Source organism: Salvelinus alpinus, chromosome 2 (assembly GCF_045679555.1).
Source record: "Salvelinus alpinus chromosome 2, SLU_Salpinus.1, whole genome shotgun sequence".
NCBI lineage: Eukaryota > Metazoa > Chordata > Actinopteri > Salmoniformes > Salmonidae > Salvelinus > Salvelinus alpinus.
In genome coordinates, this window is record NC_092087.1 from 37,554,460 (window position 1) to 37,579,031 (window position 24,572).

The 24,572-nt window shown below is 43.2% G+C and overlaps 1 protein-coding gene across 2 annotated transcripts in view; it reads left to right on the plus strand.

Moving 5' to 3' along the window:
* The window catches only part of LOC139542817 (metabotropic glutamate receptor 2-like), a 78,331-nt gene that overhangs the window by 11,281 nt on the left and 42,478 nt on the right, over window positions 1–24,572 (plus strand). The gene's annotated exons all lie outside the window — the stretch shown is intronic.

The following is a 24,572-nucleotide window of genomic DNA, read 5'->3' on the forward strand; positions in this document are numbered from 1 at the left end:
CTTTCTCTCTTTATTTAAAGTACTGGCATGCAATTACGGTGCTCCATGTTTAGTGAGATGTTAACACAGTAGCTTTAATGAGTATGGGTTCCGCATGCCAGATCTGTTTACCTGTTTGCCCGTATGCTTGGCTGATCTCATTTGGAGGAGCTCCTCTCTTCCCTGGCAATTCAAACTCCAGCAGTGGGCCTGTCAGATGCAAACACGCTGCAGATGTTGGGTTGAGGAGGACGGGCTGAAAGGATGACTAGTGACATCATGATTACTCTCAGTAGTAGTAACAATAGTATCAGTAACGGCTGACTGGTGAGGTGAAGCAAGGCGAGCTCCTCACACTGACGTGATGAAAGGCCTACTAATTGCAACAAGATCTCACGGTTTGACCAATTTGCCCTAGCAAAACCCAAGCTTATTTGATGTTAATAGCGCTCAACGTTGCTCCTAGTGGCGGGTTTGAAGGCATCTCCCGACTTCCTGGGGACATGGATGGACGTCCAATTTCAAAGTCAATCTTGAGTGACCTGCCTGACTAATTGGGCCCACGTTTATTGGGACTTAATAAAGCCACTGCCTTGTGAGAGGAGACGCTCCGTAGCACCCAGACTGGGAGAGAGAGAGAGAGTGTGTGCGTGCGTGCATGTCATAGATAATTGTGGACATTCACTTGCACACTCTACACACAATCACCTGTATTTACATGCTCAAATACACACATCAGCCAACTCCCAGCTCTGTCAGAGGAACTTCTCTAGCCTAAGGTGATACCTCCCCATACTAAATGATTATACTGTAGTTACCTTCTGGCTAGCCCACAGTAGTATAACAGGCTTATCATCACACATGCCATTATACCTTCTGGGCATCCACAGACCACCAATGGGTTTCAATTAGGGTCCAAGGCATTATTAAAATAGCAGATTTAATCACTGCAGCTTGCATGGATATTTCCTCCAGTGGTTGTACTTCAGTATGCTGGGGCCCAGCCAGTTACTGTGGTGGCTTCCTTCCTTCCCTCTCCTCTGCTTCATAGGCAGAATGACTGCATCCTATGCTACTTGGGAGACAGGGAGGGCTGGATGAATAATAAATTGGACCATTCTACCCAGAGGGGGAGGGTTTGCTCTCTGCGTGAGATATGCCCATATGTCAGGATAAAAGTATGCCATGAAGGTATGCAAAAAAGCTTGGGAAGGCTCACTCTCTGGGGTGCCTTAGTGAGTGCGTCACAGTGTTTAATTGTAGATACTGATGACATCGCCGGGAATCCCCATAGTTGAAAAGGTGCTCATGATTTGAGCAATATTTGAACTATTCCTTAATGATGAGTTTCGTGCTGAGAGAGGGGATCCAGCGACTGCGGTGTTCATGCACTGATCAGCCATTATCTAAACACCAGAGCAGAATTGGAGACTCCACTACAAGTAATTAATTTAGAAAATAGACTGAATACAGCAATGTGCTAACTCCAATCTATTGTTCTGTGTATTCCTCCAAAACAAACATAAATACCTCATAGGGCCTGTGAGGAGGTATGGGATTAAAAGGACATGCAAACATACGTAGACTTGATGAACGAGGTATAATTTTGGTAAAGACTATCTGGGGCTTCTGTCTCCTTTCAGGGAGCATGCCCTTGTCCTGTGGTAATTTATAGAGCTGCTATTACCCGTTTCTGTTCTCATGGTTGCCCCAGCTTCTCCCACAGTGGCTCCACGGAATCTATCAGCGGGTTGAATAGACCCACCGGCCTGCCTGACGGTGCCCCTTGCCTTTGGATAACACTTTTTTAACCACATGACCTCTACCCTGTACTTAGACTACACACAGTCTCAGAGGGAGAAGGGGATAGCCTGGTAACTGATCTGTTTGTGCTCCTGAAGGAGTGCTTTCTCACTTTCTGTGTTGTAGTGCTGAGCCGGTGGGCCTGTGGGTGTCTGTCTGATGAACAAGGCCCAGTCTATTAGGACTGATTGAACTTGGCTTGGACCGCTCTACATAGGGTCCCAGGGAGTGTGAATCTGTCATTACCTTCACTCTGACACTAATGTCTGTGCTTTATTGAGTGTTTTGTTCAGCCTTCCTTTTTGTGTGCTGAGCAAATTAGCACTACATTATTAAGACTAATCTTCCCTTGTATTGCACTTCCTTTATCATTCATGTATTTTTAAGCACTTTGGGTTTGTGGAACAGCGCTTCGCAAACACACTGTACTGTCACCACAATTACCGCTACTGTAATTCCTGCAAAGGCTCACATTGTGGTGCGGACTGCGGTGTCTAATTCATAAACACTGATTGATGGCCACATAAACAATGATTTCCTGTGCTCCTAATAGGCTGTCAAATTGAGCCAGACAGACAATGGTGATGGATGAAATGTAGCAGCCAGTCATTGGTTGAAATTATGTTATTCAGAGATATGCAGGTAAAGTGAGTATTGAGTGTGTGTGTGGGCATCGTTCACACGAGCTGCATGTTCTACTACTCTGCAGCCTTTGGCTCCTCAGCCCTCTCCTCTCATGTCTGTCTGTCCTGCACTCCCTGTATAATCCTGATGAGTCAGACTAGAGTCCATGTCTGGGCCGTCCAGGCCGTGTGAAAGGTCACTGTATCTGACCTCCCCGTGTGAACCCCCAGGTGGTCACGTCTGATGTGTGTGAAGTCTCCAGGGAGATGGGCAGGCCACAGGACACCTCACAATCCCCTGCTAAAGGTCCCCATTACCATGGAGATGCACCGGAACATGGCTGCCTCCACCCCACTGGAGGTATGGGACTGGGGAGTTTGGGTCTGGGAGTCTGAACTGGACTGGTTACAATGAGAATGTTGGTGCTGCTGCAGCCTGCCGGATGCATGGTGGTGTTGTTGTGTCCCAGAGTCCGATGTGATCTGTGGGTGGATCTGGCCCAGGGACTTGCCAGTGGGTGTCATGGTGTTCCAGAGACACAGATTGGGAGGTAGTGTGGAGGCGAGGGCCTGTGACGCCATTGAAGGCTCCACACAGGCTTACCCACACTATTAGCTGTTTTTGTAATTTTATCAGTAACTTACTGTATTAATCAATAGTATGATATTATATAACTGAATACAGTAGATTACCGTATAATGCACAGTAAAATACCACCCATTTGTTTTACAGCACACTGTATGACCTTTCTATAATTAAAACACTGAAACACTGTAGAATGCACAGTAAAATACTGGAAATGGTGCATTGTGGGAAAATGTTGTGAGCGGGGAAAGAGAGTCTGTGTCATTAACATATTTAAGGCATGCTTTGTAAGAGACTTTATTTGTTGCACCCTTGAGTGAGAATGCTGTACCGCACAGAATACGTGAATATATTGTATTATAGGAATTCTACAAACCTTGTCCTGAAACTTTACAGGAACTTACTGGCAAATTGCTGCCAGTAAATTACTGTAATTGTCATGTGTGCTCCCTCTCCGGCCTCTAGGTCACCAGGCTGCTCGTTATGGCGCACACCTGTCACCATCGTTACGCGCACCTGCGCGTCATCAGACTCACCTGGACTCCATCGCTTCCCTGATTACCTTCCCTATACAGTGGGGCAAAAAAGTATTTAGTCAGCCACCAATTGTGCAAGTTCTCCCACTTAAAAAGATGAGAGAGGCCTGTAATTTTCATCATAGGTACACTTCAACTATGACAGACAAAATGAGGAAAAAAAATCCAGAAAATCACATTGTAGGATATTTAATGAATTTATTTGCAAATTATGGTGGAAAATAAGTATTTGGTCACCTACAAACAAGCAAGATTTCTGGCTCTCACAGACCTGTAACTTCTTCTTTAAGAGGCTCCTCTGTCCTTCACTCGTTACCTGTATTAATGGCACCTGTTTGAACTTGTTATCAGTATAAAAGACACCTGTCCACAACCTCAAACAGTCACACTCCAAACTCCACTATTGCCAAGACCAAAGAGCTGTCAAAGGACACCAGAAACAAAATTGTAGACCTGCACCAGGCTGGGAAGACTGAATCTGCAATAGGTAAGCAGCTTGGTTTGAAGACATCAACTGTGGGAGCAATTATTAGGAAATGGAAGACATACAAGACCACTGATAATCTCCCTCGATCTGGGGCTCCACGCACGATCTCACCCCGTGGGGTCAAAATGATCACAAGAATGGTGAGCAAAAATCCCAGAACCACTCCTGATCCCCGGGATCTTCCCTTTGGTTGGCGTCCTACGGCTGGAGCCAAAATGCGCCGGGGAGGGGGTACCATCACATATGCTCTCTCTCCGGCACTCTTAAGTCGCCATGCTCTCGTGTCTCAGCTGGACTGAGAGGTTCCCCGCGCCTTAGCAGAGGTGACCGGTCCGCTCCTGATCCCCGGGATCGTCATTTTGGTCGGCGTCCTGCAGCTGGAGCCGCGCGTCAGGGAGGGGGTACTGTTACGTGTGCTCCTTCTCCGGCCTCTTGATCACCAGGTTGCGCGTTATGGCGCACACCCGTCACCATCGTTACGCGCATCTGCGCGTCATCAGACTCACCTGGACTCCATCACTTCCCTGATTACCTTCCCTATAAATGTCACTCCCTTTGGTTCCTTCCCCAGGCGTTATTGTTTCTGTTCCTGTGTCATGTCTGTGTGTTATTCGTGTTTCTTTTTTTTGTATAATTTTGTTTTTATTTATTAAAACACTCACTCCCTGAACTTGCTTCCTGACTCTCAGCGCACATCATTATAGTCATTCAGAATACAGTACCATACTGCATTTTTGGAACACCAAAAACTTTTTGAACACTAGTGGGTGCATGGTAGTGCTGAGCGATTAACTGAAATTAACTAATTGACCAACGTCGGTTCAATTATTTGAATTTTCTGTGAGCTCAATGCACACATTACACTGTTTTCTCTACAGATAAATCAGATCAAGCCCATACTGTGCGATGTAGTAGTGAGTTTCCAACAGGCCAATATTCTACACAATTTAGTGCAGAAAACCTGGTAATTAACTACAATGACCAAAATCCATTGTGTGCCTAATTGTCTGATCTGTGTTTCTTTTACCACTGCTATGTAAAAAAAGAAATGAAGAATGTGCGATCGAGAGGGATAGAGAGCAGTTGCTTCGTGAGGTACCTTTACCTGATTGATAGTTGGTATTCAGCAGTCATAAATGCCCTATTTACGTTGAAGAACTACCAAAATAGTGATTTTGTCAGACAGCATAGGCAGCAGCTCTATAGAGATGAGATGATGACTTGGAATGAAACAATAAAGTAATCAAATAAAACAAATGTAATATACACAACAACTGAAATATTTTATTAAAGTAAGGTAATGTGAATAAATTATGGTTAATAAGTGATGAGGTAATGGGCAGTCACTACGCTCATGGGACTTTTATTAATTGTTCTATTCTGTGTTGTTACAGCATTCAATTTATGTAAAAAAAAAATTGAAAGCAAACGGTGATAATTTTTTAATAATCGATCTGAAATCGAACCGACCTCATAAAAGCACTAATCGCTCAGCACTAATGCATGGTATTATTGTTTCTCACGCAATAGCATTTTCTAAGGCATGTCTTATAGGTGGCTATATTGTTGCACCCGTTAGTGAGAGTGCTGTACCAATTTAAGTGATTATGTGGTAGTGGTTCCCTAACAAGGAAATATATATAGGGGACAGATCAGAGTAGCAGAAAGTCTCAAACCTTTAATGGTTGAGTGGCTAGCCATGTCCTTTTGATCTGTCTGCCTTGTAGTCACTGTCCGTTTAGAGGCCTTTGTTAAGGCCTAAAGTGCAAGCCATATAAAACACTAATTATCAGTTTGTATGCTGTGATATATTTAAGCAATAAGGCACGAGGGGGTGTGGTATATGGCCAATATATCACGGCTAAGGGCTGTTCTTAGGCACGACACAAGGTGCCTTATTGCTATTATAAACTGGTTACCAACGGAATTAGAGCAGTAAAAATAAATGTTTTGTCATACACGTGGCATACAGTCTGATATACCACGGCTATCAGCCAATCAGCATTCAGGGCTGGGACCCTGAATATTCACTGTTAGTAATTGCTGATTTAATTTTCAATACAATTCAACAATAAAGTACTGCTATGTTGCTATATATTTACTGCAGCATAATGTAAATGATGGTGCATTGTGGAGAAATATTGTGGAAGGAGAAAGAATCACTTGCTCATTTACACATTTTAACTTTTTACTGCAGTGGGCTTAAATCAGGGTCAGTGTTTCTTGGTAGTCTTAAACAAATCTACTTTGAAACAAAAGTACAGTTGAAGTCGGAAGTTTGCATACACCTTAGTCAAATACATTTAAACTAAATTTTTCACAATTCCTGACATTTAATCCCAGTAAAAATTCCCTGTTTTAGGTCAGTCACCACTTTATTTTAAGAATGTAAAATGTCAGAATAATAGCAGAGAGAATTATTTATTTCAGTTTTTATTTCTTTCATCACATTCCCAGTGGGTCAGAATTGGGTCAAACGTTTCGGGTAGCCTTCCACAAGCTTCCCACAATAAGTTTTGTGAATTTTGACCCATTCCTCATGACAGAGCTGGTGTAACTGAGTCAGGTTTGTAGGCCTCCTTGCTCGCACACGCTTTTTCAGATCTCCCCACAAATGTTCTATAGGATTGAGGTCAGGGCTTTGTGATGGCCACTTCAATACCTTGACTTTGTTGTCCTTAAGACATTTCGCCACAACTTTGGAAGTATGCTTGGGGTCATTGTCCATTTGGAAGACCCATTTGCGACCAAGCTTTAACTTCCTGACTGATGTCTTTAGATGTTGCTTCAATATATCCACATCATTTTCCTTCATAATTTTCCTTCCTTTTGTGAAGTGCACCAGACCCTCCTGCAGCAAAGCACCCCCACAACATGATGCTGCCACCCCTGTCCTTCACGGTTGGGATGGTGTTCTTCGGCTTGCAAGCGTCCCCCTTTTTCCTCCAAACATAACGATGGTCGTTATGGCCAAACAGTTCTATTTTTGTTTCATCAGACCAGAGGACATTTCTCCAAAAAGTACGATCTATGTACCCATGTGCAGTCCCCATGTGGCGGTTTTGGAGCAGTGGCTTCTTCCCTGCTGAGCGGTCTTTCAGGTCATGATGATATAGGACTCGTTTTACTGTGGTTGCACAACGTGTATTACCGGGAATGCACATCAAGCCTCCACGATTCTACAGATCTATTTTGCACTGTAATAAGGCCAGTTTGGACGCCTTTGTTTAGTCCTCTAGATGTGCAAGTGATATAACACAGGCGCTCTCATTTGTTGACTTCTGTAACCGTAAAAGCCTTGGTTTCATGCATGTAAACATCAGAAGCCTCCTCCCTAAGTTTGTTTTACTCACAGCTTTAGCACACTCCGCCAACCCTAATGTCCTTGCCGAGTCTGAATCCTGGCTTAGGAAGGCCACCAAAAATTCTGAGATTTCCATCCCCAACTACAATATTTTCCGTCAAGATAGAACTGCCAAAGGGGGAGGAGTTGCAACCTACTGCAGAGATAGCCTGCAAAGTTCTGTCATACTTTCCAGGTCTATGCACAAACAGTTCGAGCTTCTAATTTGAAAAATGAATCTCTCCAGAAATAAGTCTCTCACTGTTGCCGCATGTTATAGACCCCCCTCAGCTCCCAGCTGTGCCCTTGACACCATATGTGAATTGATTTCCCCTCATCTATCTTCAGAGTTTGTTCTGTTAGGTGACCTAAACTGGGATATGCTTAACACCCCGGCCGTCCTACAATCTAAGCTAGATGCCCTCAATCTCACACAAAGTATCAAGGAACCCACCAGGTACAACCCTAAATCCGTGAACATGGGCACCCTCATAGATATTATCCTGACCAACTTGCCCTCCAAATACACCTCTGCTGTTTTCAATCAGGATCTCAACGATCATTGCCTGCATCCGTTATGCATCCACGGTCAAATGACTACCCCTCATCACTGTCAAACGATGGCCTTTCTAAACAAACTGGCCCAGGTATCCTGGAAGGATATTGACCTCATCCCGTCAGTAGAGGATGCCTGGTTGTTCTTTAAAAGTAATTTCCTCACCATCTTAAATAAGCATGACCCTTTCAAAAAATGTAGAACTAGGAACAGATTTAGCTCTTGGTTCACTTCAGACCTGACTGCGCTCGACCAGCACAAAAACATCATGTGGCGTACTGCACTAGCATCGAAAAGTCCCCGCGATATGCAACTTTTCAGGGAAGTCAGGAACCAATACACACAGTCAGTTAGGAAAGCAAAGGCTACCTTTTTCAAATAGAAATTTGCATCCTGTACCTCTAACTCCAAACGTTCTGGGACACTGTAAAGTCCATGGAGAATAAGAGCACCTCCTCCCTGCTGCCCACTGCACTGAGGCTAGGAAACACTGTCACCACCGATAAATCCACGATAATCGAATTTCAATAAGCATTTCTCTACGGCTGGCCATGCTTTCCTCCTGGCTACCCCAACCCCGGCCAACAGCTCCGCACCCCCCGCAGCTACTTGCCCAAGCCTCCCCAGTTTCTCCTTCACCAAAATTCAGATAGCAGATTTCTGAAAGAGCTGACAAACCTGGACCCGTACAAATCAGCTAGGCTAGACAATCTGGACCCTCCCTTTCTAAAATTATCCGCCGCTATTGTTGCAACCCCTATTACTTGTCTGTTCTACCTCTCTTTCGTATCGTCCGAGATTCCTAAAGATTGGAAAGCTGCCGCAGTTGTCCCCTCTTCAATGGGGGTGACACTTTAGACCCAAACTGTTACAGACCTATATCCATCCTGCTCTACCTTTCTAAAGTCTTCGAAAGCCAAGTTAACAAACAGATCACTGACCATTTCAAATCCCACGTACCTTCTCCGCTGTGCAATACGGTTTCCGAGCTGGTCACGGGTGCACCTCAGCCACGCTCAAGGTACTAAACAATATCAGAACCGACATCGATAAAAGACAGTACTGTTCAGCAGTCTTCATCGACCTGGCCAAGGCTTTTGACTCTGTCAATCACTGTATTCTTATCGGCAGACTCAACAGCCTTGGTTTCTCAAATGACTGCCTCACCTGGTTCACCAACTACTTCTCTGATAGAGTTCAGTGTGTCAAATTGGAGGGCCTGTTGTCCAGACCTCTGGAAGTCTCTATGGGGGTGCCACAGGGTTCAATTCTCGAACCGACTCTTTTCTCTGTATATATCAATGATGTCGCTCTTGCTGCGGGTGATTCCTTGACCCAACTCTATGCAGACGACACCATTCTGTATACATCTGGCCCTTCTTTGGACACTGTGTTAACAAACCTCCAAACGAGCTTCAATGCCATACAACACTCCTTCCGTGGCCTCCAACTGCTCTTAAACGCTAGTAAAACTAAATTCATGCTCTTCAACCGATCGCTGCCCGCACCCGCCCGCCAAACTAGAGGTTCTGACTTAGAATATGTGGACAACTACAAATACCTAGGTGTCTGGCTAGACTGTAAACTCTCCTTCCAGACTCATATTAAGCATCTCCAATCCAAAATTAAATCTAGAATCGGCTTCCTATTTCGCAACAAAGCCTCCTTCACTCACACTGCCAAACATACCCTCATAAAACTGACTATCCTACCGATCCTCGACTTCGGTGATGTCATTTACAAAATAGCCTCCAACACAATTGGATGCAGTCTATCACAGTGCCATCTGTTTTGTCACCAAAGCCCCATATACCACCCACAACTGCGGCCTGTATGCTCTCGTCGGCTGGCCCTCGCTACATATTCGTCGCCAGACCCACTGGCTGCAGGTCATCTATAAGTCTTTGCTAGGTAAAGCTCCACCTTATCTCAGCTCACTGGTCACCATAACAACACCCACCCGTAGCATGCGCTCCAGCATGTATATCTCACTGGTCATCCCCAAAGCCAACACCTCATTTGGCCACCTTTCCTTCCAGTTCTCTGATGCCAATGACTGGAACAAATTTCAAAAATCGCTGAAGTTGGAGACTTATATCTCCCTCACTAACTTTAAACATCAGCTATCTGAGCAGCTTACTGATTGCTGCAGCTGTACACAGCCCATCTGTAAATAGCCCCTCCAACTACCTACCTCATCTCCATATTGTTTTTATTTACTTTTTTTGCTCTTTTGCACACTAGTATGTCTACTTGCACATCATCATCTGCACATCTATCACTCCAGTGTTAATTTGCTAAATTGTAATTACTTCGCTGCTTTTGGCCTATTTATTGCCTTACCTCCTTACTCCATTTGCACACACTGTATATAGATTTTTCTATTGTGTTATTGACTGTACTTTTGTTTATCCCATGTGTAACTCTGTGTTGTCGCACTGCTTTGCTTTATCTTGGCCACTAAAAAAACCCTAGTATTCATTAATATGATGTAATATGCAAATGACTACAGCCAACCTGCTTACTCTAATCTCTTGTAATTACAGTAAAATACTGTAGAAATAACTTTCTTACAGTTTATTAGTCACTCATTGTATTGTACTGTGTTTCATTGCTCTAGGCATCAAGTTACCGTGAATATTTCAGTATTGTATTGGCACTATCCAGTCAAATCAAATTTCAAATGTCCTCATCTGCTTGCATGCGCCTTCCCTATATCAATGTGTTTTGCTTCTCCCTTGTGCACTACGCTTTCCGCACACTAATTGTTACTATGCCACAGGTCAATACAGTCCACCAGTCTAACTGTCTATGTTGACAATAGTGGTTGGTGGATCGTTTGTCCAGATCTGCAATAGGCTAACTAGCAATCATACCACACATAAAAGCATTCAAAGCTACATCAATTGAATCCCCAAGAACAAATAGGAATAGCTGATAGAAAGCTGAAAGGCCAGGTGGATCATTGCAGATGCACGTACAGTGAAGACATGAGACATGCAGCTCAAAAAGATCCCCTATTTATAGTGTTTAGGGACAATACAATGATCCTACTTAGACTAGCCTACAACACCACAATCCAATGATCCTACTTAGACTAGCCTACAACACCACAATCCAATGATCCTACTTAGACTAGCCTACAACACCACAATACAATGATCCTACTTAGACTAGCCTACAACACCACAATACAATGATCCTACTTAGACTAGCCTACAACACCACAATACAATGATCCTACTTAGACTAGCCTACAAACACCACAATACAATGATCCTACTTAGACTAGCCTACAACACCACAATACAATGATCCTACTTAGACTAGCCTACAACACCACAATACAATGATCCTACTTAGACTAGCCTACAAACACCACAATACAATGATCCTACTTAGACTAGCCTACAACACCACAATGCAATGAATCATTGCAAAATTCTACTCTATGCTAATTTGAATAATGGCACACAAGCCCTGTGATTTGGATGTTTCATTCCATTTGGATCAGTTGTTTGTGGGTCTACTCTCTACAGTTTATAATGTCCAGAAAGACATAGTAGCAGGCCAGTCTGGATGTATTTGTACTTTTATTCAATATTTTACTTAGATGTGCTGTCTGTTATGGATCATCATTCGCCCAAGTCATCCTATAATAATTTGGCCACAGCTCCTGGCAGGCCCAGTTATTCTCAAAAGCATAACATGTGCTCTACCTCCTCTCCAACCCGAGCGGCTATTCCTCGCACACCTAGAACGCTTCAATATAGCCTAAATAGTTGTAATTTAACTTTTAAAATGTATTCCCTTTTATATGTGGCATAAACACAACCAGTCCTGTAGGCATGCATACGCTTGTCCAAAATATAATTTCAGCATCCTCAAAATGGCTTGACATTAACTAGATTTCCATCCAATATTTTTATGCGAGTAAAGTACGTCGGATGAAAAATGTCACAACATCATGGGAAAGCATGCAGTTTATTAGGTGATAGATTAAATAATGATGAACTTCACAGGGTGGTGAAAATGCATGGTGTTGAGCTTGATGCTCCTTTCAGTGAATAAGCCTGAATAACCGGTGTCTGTATATAGCCTTGCTACTGTTATTTTCACATTTCTTTTTACTGTTGTTTTATTTCTTTACACACACACACACACACACACACACACACACACACACACACACACACACACACACACACACACACACACACACACACACACACACTTTCTTTTTCGCACTATTGATTAGAGCCTGTAAGTAAGCATTTCATCTTAAGGTGAAATTCGGCGCACGTGACAAATAAACTTTGATTTGATTTGCCATCTTGCACTTTTGTCCATAATAATCTCATCATGTAGGCTATACCCACACTGTATCTGTGAGCTGTTGGCTAAAGTGCACGTGCCAATACCAGAGTGGGCACATTTGCTATACCTATGGAACATTTATTACAAAACCATCAGTAGCCCTAGAGTTGAAAATGCGATGAAAACCCATTTAACTTGTATTTATTATTCGGTACATGGGAGTTTAACCGCAAAAGTAATTTTTATGTGCACTACATATTTACGCACAGACTTTTATCCTGAACAAGTCAATTTGATGGAAACACAACTCTGGTGGGAAATTAGCATGTTGTTTTTATGCAGATTTTAGAATATTCGCCTGAAAATCTGTCGCCAAATTGGATGGAAACCTAGCTACAGACACCATAAAGACTCTGGCAGGTGTGCTAGTGCAGTGACACTTTGATTATGCCTGCACATAATGGTTCACCAGCAGCCCCAAACATCTAAAGAATAAACAACAGAAAAGTCAAAACAAGCTTTTAAGAATTGTACTAAATTAACTCTCATTTTAAGCAGCTCGGCTCGTTTTCTGTGGAAAAAAAATCATTGTAGTATTAATTCAACTTGGTCTGGTCCACAGAATTACACTATATATACACAAAAGTATGCGGACACCACTTCGAATTACTGGATTTGGCTATTTCAGTTTGGCTATTTCAGTCAAGAATGGGAAAAACTCCCCAAATACAGGTGTGCCAAGCTTGTAGCGTCAAACCCAAGAAGGCTAAAGGCTGTAATCGCTGCGAAAGCTGCTTCAACAAAGTACTGAGTAAAGGGTCTGAATACTTATGTAAATGTGATATTTCAGTTTTTATTTTTTATAAATTGGCAAAAATAAATGAAAAGTAGTTTTTTCTTCATCATTATGGGGTATTTTGTATAGATAGATGATGGAAAAAAACGATTTAATACATTTTAGAATAAAGCTGTAACCTAACAAAATGTGGAAAAATAATTATTTCCAAAGCCACTGTATATATATAATAATATACTGTACCAGTCAAAAGACACCTACTCATTACAGGGTTTTTCTTTATTTGTACTATTTTCTACATTGTAGAATAATAGAAGACATCAAAACTATGAAATAACACATATGGAATCATGTAGTAACCAAAAAAATTGTTAAACAAATCAAAATATATTTTATATTTGACATTCTTAAAAGTAACCACCCTTTGCCTTGATGACATATTGCATACTCTTGGCATTCTCTCAAACATCTTCATGACTACATTTCTAAATGTATATTTGAATGACATTAGAGATAATTGACAGAAGTTCATGGATGAACTTTGGCCTGTTAAGGAAATGTGGCTTCTTTATTCAGGTGTGAAATGGACGTCAAATACCATAATATCTCATTAAAGAAAGGATTCCTACATATCTTAGTGATAAAGCCACATGTTGCGCTCTTAAATATGTCCCCTATAATTCAGCACTACAAAGGCATGTCTGTGCTGCCTTCACAGACACCGACATTTCAGTGAGTAGTTAAGGGAGCATTCACGCTATTTCTCATTATAAGCCATGCGGGTGCTGTGTTGATTAGTGATGCACTATATTCCACAATTACAGCGAGGAACATCTAATTAATGCATCGCAGGGTCTCCAGCAGCGTTACCCCCGACAACAGTCCTGTTAAACGTGACTCACTGACACTGCTATGAAACCGTCCCTAACGGTAACCAAGCTATAAACACCTAGGCGCATCAGCTGCATAGCAACAGATCTGAGATGATGTCAGAAGCTCAAATACTCAGACACACAGAAAGAAGGTTCACAGCGAATTTCCCCTGTGTGGGGAAATCTCCATGATGGTTTATTAAACAGACATAGTAGTATAGACTAGAAAAAGTATTGATTATTCCTAACAGCGTGGAAAGATAGTGTCTGAATGTAAAAACAAAGGCACTTCTTGCCATGCTCTTTGCGAGAGAGGGTGCACTTTTTAGTACCTGCTGCGCATGCCAGAATCCTCCTGTTATTTAAAGAGGAATGTTTAGCACATTCTCCAGACGCAGCGCTGAGACTCAGTAATTAATCCGACAGGGCGCCATTTAGAGATGGATGATGTAACAACATCTGATAGGAGAAGAGCCACATACTTACACACATGCAGGCAAGTACACACACGTATGCACGCACAAATGCATGCACACAGTGATTTCAAGGTCCCAGGCAGAGGCCAGTTTGAGCCCATCCTACCTGCGTATCCTAAAACAATTTTATGGGATTTATAGTTAAGACGTACCTGTATACTGAACAAAAATATAAACGCAACATGCAACAATTTCAAAGATTTTACTGAGTTAGAATTCATGAAATAAATTGACTAGGCCATAATCTATGGATGTCACATGACTGGGAATACAGATATGCATCTGTTGGTCACAGATACCTTAAAAAAAAGGTAGGGGCGTGGATCAGAAAACCAGTCAGTATCGGGTGTGACAACCATTTGCCACATGCAGTGCGACACATCTCCTTCGCATTTAGTTGATTAGGCTGTTGATTGTGAATGTTGTCCCACTCCTCATCAATGGCTGTGCGAAGTTGCTGGATATTAGCGAGAACAGATCCTTGCAACATGGGGCCGTGCGTTATCATGCTGCAACATGAGGTGATGGTGGTGGATGAATGGCACGTCAATGGGCCTCAGGATCTCATCACGGTATCTCTGTGCATTCAAATTGCCATCAATAAAAATACAATTGTGTTCGTTGTCTGTAGCTTATGCCTGCCCATACCATAACCCCACTGCCACCATGGGGCACTCTGTTCACAATGTTGACATCAGCAAACCGCTCGCCCACACGACGCCATACACGTGTTCTGAGGTTGTGAGGCCGGTTGTACGTACTGCCAAATTGTCTAAAACAACTTTGGAGGCGTCTTATGGTAGAGAAATTAACATTCAGCTCTCTGGCAACAGCTTTGGTGGACATTCCTGCAGTCAGCATGCCAAATGCACGCTATTTTAGAGTGGCCTTTTATTGTCCCCAGCACAAGGTGCACGTGTGTAATGATCATACTGTTTAATTCATCTTATTGATATACCACACCGGTCAGGTGTATGGATTATCTTGGTAAAGGAGAAATGCTCACTAACAGTGATGTGAACAAATTTGTGCACAACATTTTAGAGAAATAAGCTATTTGGGCATATGGAACATTTCTGGGATCTTTTATTTCAGCTCATTAAACATGGGACCAGCACTTTACATGTTGTGTTTATATTTTTGTTAAGTATAATTTAACTGTAAAAATGTATTACCTTTAATTTGCCATGAACACAACTAGGGCTGTGGCGGTCATAATATTTCGTCAGCCAAATAAAATTGTCAAGCAAATTGTCAAGCAAATAACTGTAGGTCTCATGGTAATTGACCGTGAATTAACATAAACACATTTAGCATCTCCTGGTTTCCACACAATGCCAAGAGATTCCAAAGCTGTCATCAAGGCAAAGGGTGGCTATTTGAAGAATCTCAAATATAAAATATATTTTGATTTGTTAAACAATTTTGGGGTTTTGATATCTTCACTATTATTCTACAATGTAGAAAATAGTACAAATAAAGAAAAACCCTTGAATGAGAAGGTGTTCTAAAACTTTTCACTGGCAGGGTAAACAAAATACTTTGTGTGAAATTAGTTTTGATTTAGAATGGACCATTATCATGCACCTGTCTTGAAGGAAATATGTCATCTACAGTATGCAATTAAATAGCGAATGGAGGATTTCCTGTGCTTCATTTTCATGCCAGCCCAGTAGGCTATACTTCTCTTGTGAAGATAAGCAATGTGCTTAATATTAGTTGAGAGATAAATATAGCATGCCTAGCCTATAGAAAGCTGACTGGATCCTCCTCTTTTTAACAGAGACCATCACTCTGTTTTCTTGCACAATTGCATAGCCTATAGAAAGGTTGAGCAACATGAGCTCTGGGCTCTCTTGAAGTGTTTATTTGTTTTTATTTATTTTTAAACATTTTTCTCCCTATTTGGTAGTTAAAGTCTTGTCCCATTGCTGCAACTCCCATATGGACTCGGGAGAGGCGATGGTTACCATGACTAAACGGTCATGTGGATTTTTACTTCATTCATGACTCGTGACCACAGGTGTGGCGGTAATAAAGTCAAAGCAACACACCTAATAACAAACAGTCATGATGTTTTCATTTGATTGTCAAACAAATCAATTAAAAAAGTAGGTTACATTTGCACGTTCATCCAAAATAATTCCAGCATCCGAACAGCGCACTGTGCACCCGTCAAATTTGCTTCAATTCGCAAGTGGCTGAAACCCACTGGAGAAAGCATCCAGGCGAGCGAAACACCGCTCCTCTGTCTTACTATATATAGCCCATGTATCTGATGCTGTCTGGCCAAAAAGAGTATCACATGCCATTATATTTTTGTCCAGACCCGTCGCGGACCAGGATGTCTTGCTCCCAGACAGACTAAATAACTTCTTTGCTCGCTTTGAGGACAATACAGTGCCACTGACACGGCCAGCTACCAAAACCTGCAGACTCTCCTTCACTGCAGCCGCCGTGAGTAAAACATTTAAACGTGTTAACTCTCGCAAGGCTGCAGGCCCAGACGGCATCCCCAGCCGCGTCCTCAGAGCATGCGCAGACCAGCTGGCTGGTGTGTTTACGGACATATTCAATCAATCCTTATCCCAGTCTGCTGTTCCCACATGCTTCAAGAGGGCCACCATTGTTCCTGTTCCCAAGAAAGCTAAGGTAACTGAGCTAAACGACTACTGCCCCGCAGCACTCGCTTCCGTCATCATGAAGTGCTTTGAGAGACTAGTCAAGGACCATATCACCTCCACCCTACCTGACACCCTAGACCCACTCCAATTTGCTTACCGCCCCAATAGGTCCACAGACGACGCAATCGCAACCACACTGCACACTGCCCTAACCCATCTGGACAAGAGGAATACCTATGTGAGAATGCTGTTCATCGACTACAGCTCAGCATTTAACACCATAGTACCCTCCAAACTCGTCATCAAGCTCGAGACCCTGGGTCTCGACCCCGCCCTGTGCAACTGGGTACTGGACTTCCTGACGGGCCGCCCCCAGGTGGTGAGGGTAGGTAACAACATCTCCACCCCGCTGATCCTCAACACTGGGGCCTGTTCACCCACGACTGCGTGGCCATGCACGCCTCCAACTCAATCATCAAGTTTGCGGACGACACTACAGCGGTAGGCTTGATTACCAACAACGACGAGACGGCCTACAGGGAGGAGGTGAGGGCCCTCGGAGTGTGGTGTCAGGAAAATAACCTCACACTCAACGTCAACAAAACAAAGGAGATGATTGTGGACTTCAGGAAACAGCAGAGGGAGCACCCCCCTATCCACATCGACGGGACAGTAGTGGAGAGGGTAGTAAGTTTTAAGTTCCTCGGCGTACACATCACGGACAAACTGAATTGGTCCACCCACACAGACAGCGTTGTGAAGAAGGCGCAGCAGCGCCTCTTCAACCTCAGGAGGCTGAAGAAATTCGGCTTGTCACCAAAAGCACTCACAAACTTCTACAGATGCACAATCGAGAGCATCCTGTCGGGCTGTATCACCGCCTGGTACGGCAACTGCTCCCCCCACAACCGTAAGGCTCTCCAGAGGGTAGTGAGGTCTGCACAACGCATCACTGGGGGCAAACTACCTGCCCTCCAGGACACCTACACCACCCGATGTCACAGGAAGGCCATAAAGATCATCAAGGACAACAACCACCCGAGCCACTGCCTGTTCACCCCGCTATCATCCAGAAGGCGAGGTCAGTACAGGTGCATCAAAGCAGGGACCGAGAGACTGAAAAACAGCTTCTATCTCAAGGCCATCAGACTGTTAAACAGCCACCACTAACATCGAGTGGCGGCTGCCAACATACTGACTCAACTCCAGCTCACTTTAATAATGGAAATTGATGGAAATTGATCAAAAATGTACCACTAGCCACTTTAAACAATGCCACTTAATATAATGTATATGTATATACTGTACTCTATATCATCTACTGCATCTTGCCATCTTTATGTAATACATGTATCACTAGCCACTTTAAACAATGCACTTTTATTTTTACATACCCTACATTACTCATCTCATATGTATATACTGTACTCGATATCATCTACTGCATCTTGCCTATGCCGTTCTGTACCATCACTCATTCATATATCTTTATGTACATATTCTTTATCCCTTTACACTTGTGTGTATCAGGTAGTAGTTGTGGAATTGTTAGGTTAGATTACTCGTTGGTTATTACTGCATTGTCGGAACTAGAAGCACAAGCATTTCGCTACACTCGCATTAACATCTGCTAACCATGTGTATGTGACAAATACAATTTGATTTGATTTGATCAGATACATGAGCTACACATACAGTGCCTTCAGAAAGTATTCAGACCACTTGACATTTTTTCCCTCAGCAATCTACACACAATAACCTATAATTACAACCAAAAACAGGTTGTCAGAAATGTTTGCAAATGTATTAAAAGTATTCCTTGAATACTTGAATCCAAGATGGCGTAGCAGTCGGACGTGTGTTTGTCTTGTCTTGTCCCGTGTAAATAGTCCTCGTATTTTTCGTATACATTTCGTATATATTTTAATTTCACTTTCCATCTAGGAACTGAATATACATTCCTACATTCCGCCTCACCCAATGTGGTACGGACCTGCTATTTTTTATACTTTAGAACCGTAACCCCAATCAGAAGCTAGCCAGATAACTAGCTACTAGCTAGTAGTCAGTTAGCCACTGCTGCGGTCTTCACCCTTAACTCGGACACAGCCAGCTTCAGCTCGGGCCAATACCTGCCAGTCTGCAAGCGCGATATCAACCCAGAGCATATAGGACTGCTTTTTCTCTACCACATCACCGGATTCCTGACGCAAGCTCTGGACAATTACACCGTATCATCACAGCTAGCTAGCTGCAACCGAGTGGCTACTACTGGCTAACACCTCTGTCCCGAAGCAAGCACCAGTTAGCCTTGAGCTAGCCTCGAGCTAGGCCCATCTGCCGGCTAGCCGAAGAGGTCTACCAGCGAATTCTTGGGCTACAATACCTCTTTTGCCAATTGGACTGGACCTTTTTTTGCCGACACAGAGCCCTGCCAATCCATCACAACTGGTCTAAATCAGCTACAAGCTAATTAAGCCATTTTTTGCCGCTGCTAGCAGCTTTTACCTTCTGCACAGACACCAGCCCTGTTATTAGCCTGGATATTACTCACCAATTTACCAGCATCGGACTGTCTCTCGACAACAACGCCGGATTCCTGCCGTAATCCCTGAGCCACTACTTCTGATCCTCACAGCTAGCTTGCAGCTAGCGCAGCTAGCGCCACTGCCACGAAGCTAGCACCAGTTAGCAAACACAATCCTACAATTCACAACCTTGGATTCTCTGTCGACACGACCATGTCTGAGCAGACCCCCTCCGTCTGAGCAGACCACCCCCCGGGCTACTAACTTTAAACGCCGCGTGCTAGCATAGTGGAGGCCTCCCTGCTCCATCTACGGCTGCCCCCTGGACACTATGATCACTTGGCTACATAGCTGATGCCTGCTTGACTGTCCATTAATTCACGGTACTCCATTCTGTTTATTTGTGTTTTATCTGTCGGCTCTGTGCTTTAACTCAGGATCTGTGTGTAGTTAATCCGACCCTCTCTGCCTAGTTGTCGCCATTTTTACCTGTTGTTGCTGTGTTAGACTAGCACCCTGTTATTGCTGCTGTTATCTTACCTGTTGTTTTAGCTAGCTCTCCCAATCAAGACCTGCAATCACTTTATGCCTTATTGTATGTCTCTCTCAAATATCAATATGCCTTGCATACTGTTGTTCAGGCTAGTTATCATTATCATTGTTTTGGTTTGCAATGGACCCCGTAGTTCCACTCTCCGTACCTCTGATACCTCCTTTGCAAAAATCTCTGAAGTTGGAGACTTTTATCTCCCTCAACAACTTTAAAAATCTGCTATCCGAGCAGCTAACCGATCGCTGCAGCTGTACATAGTCCATCTGTAAACTACCCACCCAATTTACCTACCTCACCCCCCATACTGCTTTTATTTATTTACTTTTCTGCTCTTTTGCACACCAGTATCTCTTCTTGCACATGATCATCTGATGATTTATCACTCCAGTGTTAATCTGCTAAATTGTAATTATTCGATTTATTGCCTACCTCATGCCTTTTGCACACATTGTATATAGATTCTCTTTTTTTTCTACCATGTTATTGACTTGTTTATTGTTTACTCCATGTGTAACTCTGTGTTGTCTGTTCACACTGCTATGCTTTATCTTGGCCAGGTCGCAGTTGCAAATGAGAACTTGTTCTCAACTAGCCTACCTGGTTAAATAAAGGTGAAATAAAAAAATAAATAAAAAAATTCAGACCCTTTACTCAGTACTTTGTTGAAGCACCTTAGGCAGAGATTACAGCATCGAGTCTTCTTGGGTATTACGCTACAAGCTTGGCACACCTGTATTTGGCGAGTTTCTCCCATTCTTCTCTGCAGATCCTCTAAAGCTCTGTCAGGTTGGATGCACAGCTATTTTCAGGTCTCTCCAGAGATGTTCGATCGGGTTCAAGTCCGGGTTCTGGCTGGGCCACTCAAGGACATTTAGAGACTTATCCCGAAGCCACTCCTGCGTTGTCTTGGCTGTGTGCTTAGGGTCGTTGTCCTGTTGGAAGTTGAACCTTCGCCCCAGTCTGCGGTCCTGAGGGCTCTGGAGCAGGTTTTCATCAAGGATCTCTCTGTACTTTGCTCTGTTCATCTTTCCCTCGATCCTGACTAGTCTCCCAGTCCCTGCCTCTGAAAACATCCCCACATCATGATGCTGCCACCACCATGCTTCACCGTAGGGATGGTGTCAGGTTTCCTCCAGACGTGACGCTTGGAATTCAGGCCAAAGAGTTCAATCTTGGTTTCATCAGACCAGAGAATCATGTTTCTCATGGTCTGAGAGTCTTTAGGTGCCTTTTGGCAAACTCCAAGTGGGCTGTCATGTGCCTTTTACTGAAGAGTGGCTTCCGTATGGCCACTCTACCATAAAGGCCTTCATACGAGCCCCATGACACTTGCGGGGGTTGTAGAGCAAAATGGATCGTGTTTGTGAGTGTGTAATATTTCAATAGAGTGGTCATATTAGTGTGTAGGCCAAACCGCTCGGATGTTACAGACGTTTTCGAGAGAAGACCGATTTTCGGGGGGTTTCTCCTGGTCTTACAAACACCGCTGTAGCTCGGCCACCATCCACAGTAAGATCCGGAAGGCCGACACTGGCGGATGCTTTGGATTTAGTCACAGCGTATACAACCCCCCCCCCAGATATATCTAGCTGAAACAGACAGATTTTTTTTTTTTTTTTTTTTTGTATTATTATTATTTTTGCCTCGAGCTGAGAAATTATTTAAACATTATATATAAAAAATAAAGCCCAGCTCATGAGGCCTCTTGATTATGTGAGTCCTGAGGCAATTGCCTCTTCTGCCTAATGATAACACACACGAGCGCACACACACACACACACACACACACACACAAACACACACACACACACACACACACACACACACACACACACACACACACACACACACACACACACACACACACACACACACACACACACACACACACACACACACACACACACACACACTTATGGAAACATTGGTTGACATTTACTAGACTAGAATAATTCTCCTAATGTATACTATATTAATGAGGTTCTGGGCTGTGGTAACAGAGAGCTCTAACATCTCATTCTTATTTTAAAGACAATGGCTATTTTTAGTCCTCAGCGGTTTTCATCTGGTCCTAGACAGTGCCGATCTCTTGGAGCACACATGACTCACCCAGTGGATTTTACATGGATGCACACACATGATCGAATTCATGCCAGAAAGTACAATAATGATGAAACATATCAGTAAAGCAATGCAGTGGAAATGCATAATTCATAGGGAAAAAGTAAGGAACATGTTCCCCCCCAAATAATAAATAATTCACGTGATTTGGTTATTCAGTGGCTCGGCAGAGCTCACTATTCATGCAGTCTCACAATCCATATCATCCTCTGCACCACTGAATGAGTGTGTCCCCTGTCCACCTTACGATCCGGTGCGGCAACATTTTAGCCCACTCCCAGTTTGCTTGGCCATACTATTGTGACAAGAGAGAAAATGGGGGCGAGAAGTCGATCTCAGTTGGAAGGATGAAGGACCTCCTGAACACTTGGATCGGACACACGTGATGTCATGACCATTTTGTACAATGCTCCATCTGAGACAGAAAGGATGGGAATTGGTTGTGATGAAGATGGACGAGAGCTGAGTGAAAGAGTTAAAAGGGCTTCAGAAGACAAAACTGCCAAGATGAAGTGCCAACACAATTTAAGATATGCATGGATTCTAATACATTAATTATTTCCTTCCTTCGAATGACAGCAGGAGTGTGTGTTGTCTGCTGTGGTGACTGTGGGGTCCCTGGCAGAGCATATTTAAGTGACCCATTCAGAGGAGACTGGTGGGAGGAGTTATAGGAGGACGGGCTAATTGTAATGGCTGGAATAAAATAAATGTGGTTTCCATATGTTTGATGTGTTTGATACCGTTCCATTTATTCCATTCCAGCCATTACAATGAGCCCATCCTCCTATAGCTCCTCCCACTAGCTACCTCTGGACCCATTACAGTATGGGGGCTAATATCGCTCGGCAAGGTGAGAGGGGAGCTCTCATGAGAGAGATCCAGTCCTCTATTGTCTAATCGGGTCACATTTCCACCTGGTTGCCAAGCAACTAAACTCTTGAGAAGTGAACTGCTATTGATTCTAAGTATGGAATCTAGTCCTATAGTCTGCTATCTACACCTGGGGAAGGAGATAGTTCAACAACACACACTGGCCACAATATATTACATCCTCTTTGAACATCACCTTCCTCAGTATTAGGTGTTTGTGTGTGTGTGTGTGTGTATGTGTATCTGGCAGTGCACACAGAGAAGTCATGCCCCTGTCCCATAAAAAAAACATTTATATATATATATATATACAGTACCAGTCAAAAGTTTGGACACACCTACTCATTCAAGGGTTTTTCTTTATTTGTACTATTTTCTACATTGTAGAATTATAGTGAAGACATCAAAACTATGAAATAACACATATGGAATCATGTAGTAATCAAAAAAGTGTTTTAAACAAATCAAAATATATTTTATATTTGACATTCTTCAAAGTAGCCACCCTTTGCCTTGATGACAGCTTTGCACACTCTTGGCATTCTCTCAACCAGCTTCACCTGGATTTTTCCCCCAACAGTCTTGAAGGAGTTCCCACATATGCTGAGCACTTGTTGACTCATCCCAAACCATCTCAATTGGGTTGAGGTCGGGGGATTGTGGAGGCCAGGTCATCTGACACAGCACTCCATCACTCTCCTTCTTGTTCAAATAGCCCTTAGTGTTTGGTCATTGTCTTGTTGAAAAACAAATGATAGTCCCACTCAACGCAAGCCAGATGGGATGGCATATCGCTGCAGAATGCTGTGATAGCCATGCTGGTTAAGTGTGCCTTGAATTCTAAATATATCACTGACAGTGTCACCAGCAAAGCACCCCAACACCATCACACCTCCTCATCCATGGTTCACGGTTGGAACCACACATGCGGAGATCACCCATTCACCTACTTTGCATCTCACAAAGACACAGCGGTTGGAACCAAAAATCTCTAATTTGGACTCATCAGACCAAAGGACAAATTTCCACTGGTCTAATGTCCATTCAAATCAAAATCAAATAAAATGTATTTATAAAGCCCTTCTTACATCAGCTGATGTCACAAAGTGCTGTACAGAAACCCAGCCTAAAAGCCCAAACAGCAAGCATTGCAGGTGTAGAAGCATGGTGGCTAGGAAAAACTCCCTAGAAAGAACAGAACCTAGGAAGAAACCTAGAGAGGAACCAGGCTATGAGGGGTGGCCAGTCCTTGTCGTAGAAAATCACTTCAAATATAACTCTTACAAGAACTTTGTGAACTCAAATAAGATTTTTAATACAAATTGTATCACAATCTGGAATGTCCGCGGAACACACCCCGCGGCACACACACCGCGGAACACCCACCGCGGAACCCCCCTCTCCCAGAGCCTTAGCTCCTATATTTATACACACATAGCACTATGTCCATCCCTTATGCAAATGAAGTCTCCCTTCTCAAGTCATTCGCCACCACTATC